We start from the raw sequence: 5,093 nt of genomic DNA, 5'->3' as shown, positions 1-5,093 counted from the left end.
CTAGGAGAATTGGCAGGGCTCTTAACCTGTAAGCCATTTCTCCAGGTTATGTAGTTTTTGAGACAAGATCTGCTTATACAACACAAACTGGCTTTCAATTACCATCCTCCTGCCAAAATGCTAGGATTACATGGACCATCAATACCTGGCATGTGATCTGTACAATTTCCCAGGTTATAAGCCAACAATGAAAGGGTTAATGCTACCTTCAGGTATATTTCATAAATATGGAGATATCATACAGTAGAAGAGCTCTGTCTTGTTCTAATCAAACCAAGAAACTCCTTGTGGATCCACGGGTAGATTTCAATGTCCAATACTTACCCCAGGGTTATGTTTGCTGGAACTCTTCCCGGATTCCAAAGTAGAGGATACTGGCGTATCTAGACAAGAAAATTAAACCAGGAAAACTTGATGAGTTTTATTTTATTCCTAGACCATTTTCAGATCCAAATGACACTGACATGTTCCACTCCCCTTGCCAGGGCAGAGAATAAATTGACACGAATACAACAGTGTTCCTCATTAGGATTCTCAAAGCAGATGGAGACAGAACAGATATTCTTTTGTCATGTGCTGCTGACCTTTCCAGCTGGACCCTAAGCAATTTGTAGATTGTGTGGGGAAATGTCAGGGATGAACAAGAAATCTGGTGCAATAGAAACTCCCAGGAAACTACAAGGCTGACCACAGTTAAAGGATCTAGATCCTGTACTGGCCATTTTCTATAATCAGGTGGGGCTTCAAATGGAGGGACTGAGAGACAAACTCAGCAACAAAACCTTAACCTTACAAGTAGTCCTGCCTACAAAAAGAGGTGGAGGAAATGTCTCACAATCTGTGTGAGAGGCCAACTGTGGTGGTTTGGGAAAAAATGGCTCCCAAAGGGAGTGGCACTATTAGGAGGTATGGCCATATTGGTGGAAGTGCTTCATTGTGCAGATGGAGAGTGAGAAGAATATGCTGTTTCTATGTGAAATGAAAAAAAATATTTTAAAAATATGTTCATGGATCTATATAAATAAATAATATGCTGTCAATATAAGAATCTATATAAAAAAGGCAGTTGAAGGACAAAAGCATCCTCTGAAGAGTTGTTAACATCACTTCTGAACAGATGTTTTCCATTGTATCTACCATTGTCTAACTTTCTAAGGATTGTATATTGCTTTTATGTTTTGTTTTTAAAGGAAGATGAAGCAGAGAATGTTACTCATGTATCCTATTATTATACATTTGTTTTGGTCAAAAAAAATGCACAGTTCAATTTCTTGAGCTTTCACCCTTCCCATTATTACTTCATTTACCCAAAGTGTAAGGGAAACTAAATGTTTTCAGGCTCTTGTATTGATGCTAAGAGCAAATGATGGCATAGCATAAAACTTGGTCTCTAGGATTCACAGAGAAAGGGACTGAAATTTAGTATGTGATTACTTCAGACCAGAATTAGACCTTAAATCATGAGTTCGATTTCTTAAATTGTAAATTTTAGGTCAGATATAGAACAATTATGCATGCTTTTATGCACGGTAAAATTAATAGCATTTTGGGAATAGAAATAGCTAACAGACGGTAAAATAGTGGTCCAGGAAGAGAAAGCAGCAAAATGGGTTGAAACAGAGATTTAATGATGTCAAGATTACAAAAGTTTCAATATAAAACTTTAATGTAAATAAATACCAGTCGTAAGTTCTTTTAAATCTGCTCAATCAAGAATAAAATGGGAATGATGAGGTAGAAATACATGTTGTAAAAATGTAGAAACAGAACAGGGGGAAGCTTTGCTTTCTGTCTGGAGCAGAAACACCTCCTGACCACTGGCTTTCCCCAATGACACTAGGGAACCATTCTAGTCACTATCACAGCTCTGTGCAAGAGAATGAGTTCTTATGCTGTCCCTTGACACCTAAGCAAAATCCAACTGAATAGAGAAAAATCACTGATTCAACCCACTGATGGGAAATTCATTAGTTAGGTCTCACCCTCCATTCCTATCAGTATGCAAGACCAAGAACATGAACACCAGTCTGAAGACACTTCAACTCCCTACCTCAGAAAGAGGTGCCTCAGGACAGTTACATGGTGTCAGCACACTCAACCCAATCCACAGAAAACAAGCAACATTTCAAACATTAAGAATAAAACGAAAGATGTAGAGATTCATGCCCTTAATTCTAGCACTCCATGGGCAGAAACAGGAATGGCTCCAAATTCAAGGCAAACCTGGTCAACACAGCAAGATCCTGGACAAGCAAAGCTACACACACAAAAACTCTGTCTCTAAGAAACAAACAAATCAATAACTAGATAGTCAAAATGAGAGAACCAGAAATTATTTAAGAAACCAGTCAGTAGAACTTCCAGGATATAGGGGAATTACTCACTGTGTCAGCCTTAGACCCTGAGCTCTCTAAACAACCTACTGTAGAAAAATTATCTTACAGCTGTTAACTAATCATCATACATTCAGCACAAAATTGGGTGTGCCTGTGTCTGCTTGTGCATGCTCTCTCTCTGTATACCTGTCTCTCAAACACACACACACACACACACACACACACACACACACACACACACACATTGGTTTTGAACCTTAAAATTAGTCAGTGGACAAAAGAAAATCCTGAAATTCATCATTAGACAATATCCTGTCTTTCTTTCAAGTATAAAACATATTTAAGGTTTTAAAATGTATTGCTTTATTTTGGGTCATGTATATCTAACTAAAAGTAGTAGGGTGCATACTTTGTAAGATACTAAAATCAGACAATTCACAAATGTTGGCTAGGCAGTGGTGGTGCATGCCTGTAATCCCTGCACTTGGGAGGCAGAGGCAGGCAGATTAAATGAGCTTGAGACCAGCTTTATGAACAAGAGCTAGTTCCAGGACTGCCTCCAAAGCCAAAGAAAAACCCTGCCCCATGTCTCAAAATAAATAATTAAATAAATAAATAGAATGAAAGGAAAAGAAAAAAGAAAAATGTGCTCTCTGGGCTTGGGCTTAGGTTCCAGCTACATGGCTAAACGCGCCAAGATGGTCGGGATCATCGGGAAATACAGGACCCGCTATGGTGCCTCCCTGCGGAAAATGGTGAAGAAAATTGAAATCAGCCAGCACGCCAAGTACACTTGCTCCTTCTGTGGCAAGACCATGATGAAGAGATGAGCAGTTGGCATCTGGCACTGTGGTTCCTGCATGAATACAGTGGCAGGTGGGGCCTGGACGTACAACACTACTTCTGCAGTGACAGTGAAGTCTGCCATCTGAAGGAACTGAAAGACCAGTAGAAATGCTATTGCTTAAGAACCCCTGCTTATAATAAATGGGTTAAATTACGTAAAAAAAAAAAAAAAAGAAAAAGAAAAATATTTTATGTTATTTTATGTTGTTTTGTTATTTTTAGTTTTTTTTTTTCAGTAATTTATGTATGCAAGTATTTTGTGTACTTGCATGCCTCTGGACTATATATACTCACAACCATGAACTACATACATGTATAGAACATTACATACATGCTGGTACATATCATGCATGCTGTATAATATGGGCAAGCATATTGTACATAGCATTGCATGCATGCCTGTGCTCTACATGCATGCTTAGTGTACTACGTGTATGCCTTTTGCAACAATGAATTCCTGGTACACTACAGGCATGCCTGGTGCACTTCATGAATATCTGTGCACTACATGTATGGGTAAGCACCACATACATACATTGTGAAATTGTAGGCAAAAGAGGCCATTGGATTTCCTGGGGTTGGAACTGCCATGTGGATGTTAGGAACCAAGACCATATCCTCTTATCTGCACTAGATTCCAGTCTTAACTAATGAGTCACCATCAGTCCAGCCCCCCACAAACTTCTCTTTTGAAGGACCAATTTTTTGCACAGGTGAAAAGACTAATTTAGTGGAAAACGTTTATGGGAAACTGGCTGGTTTCAGTAATACCAAAGACAAACAATGCTTTAAATCAATTAAAATTCATTTGATTAAACATACAGTTACCTTTACTTTTGCCTAAAATCATGGTGAACACATTTCTGGAATAAAGAAACAGCTTTTTGAGTTTAAGGTACATCAATTATGAGATTGCCTGTATAAAACTTCCACAATTATGGATGACATAATCAAAGTAAAATACATTATGCATAATAAAATGAAGTGGAAACAATTCACTCATAAGATTCATATTTAAATCATCTTTTCTACAAACTACTATCCTGACAATATGTTTCCATTAAGCTGCAATTTGAGCAACAATATAATCACATAAGTAACAAAAGTGATCTTGAACTGAAAATGAGAAGAAATGACCGCCATAGAAATGGTCAGGTCTCCTCTGTTTGTGGACATTCTGGGGCAGATTGTTTGGAAGGCAGAATCAAGACTGGAGAGAGTTCATTTCTACTTCTCAAAAGAGAGGGTGGGGAGAAGAACTCAGAAGTTGGGAGAAGGGAAAGTGGAAAGCCCCAAAGTTTGTACATATTCTACCCTGTTGCAAGAGATGAGTAAAGGACAGTGGAGGTTGAAATCCTGTATGGCACACATGGTAAACCATACTGGTAAACAAAACTCACACCACAATATTTGATCTTACAAATAATCTTGATATTTAAAGTGGACTTCTTACCTACATGGGATTCATAAGAACAACACCAACAATTTAAGGTGTCTTTGTGCTGTCTTAGCAGCTATTCTTGATCGCAATACACTCAAGACATATTGTAGAACAGATTTCAATGTAGTAAAACTTTCAAGAGTAACATTGAAATCAGTGATCCTGGCATGATATCCTAAATAAATTTTCTGTGATGACAAGAACAACTACAAAACTTCTGAAAGAAAATACATGTCATACTCTTGGAAGGTTAAGAATAGATATGAGGGAAGAGAACAGGCAGGGATAACTAAGCTGGTTCTTCTCTATTACTTTAAAACATGATTTTAGTTTTAGTAGAAACTTCTGATTCCAAAGGGGAAAGTATGCTGTAAAAGCAATAAATAACTTTTATTTTAAAATGTAAGTGTAAGAAGAAATTTCAATGAATTCAGCAAATAATTAATATGATGTTAGATTTTAAATATGAT

The 5,093-nt window shown here is 37.5% G+C and overlaps 1 pseudogene; it reads left to right on the top strand.

The window, feature by feature from the left end:
- The first annotated feature begins 3,003 nt into the window (after nt 1–3,003).
- LOC127214782 (60S ribosomal protein L37a-like) lies at nt 3,004–3,288 on the top strand (annotated as a pseudogene).
- Nucleotides 3,289–5,093: the final 1,805 nt, after the last annotated feature.

The sequence above is a fragment of the Phodopus roborovskii genome, unplaced genomic scaffold (assembly GCF_943737965.1).
Source record: "Phodopus roborovskii unplaced genomic scaffold, PHOROB, whole genome shotgun sequence".
Lineage (NCBI taxonomy): Eukaryota > Metazoa > Chordata > Mammalia > Rodentia > Cricetidae > Phodopus > Phodopus roborovskii.
Note: the sequence above shows the minus strand (reverse complement) of the source record. Positions and strands in the feature narration are given on the sequence as shown.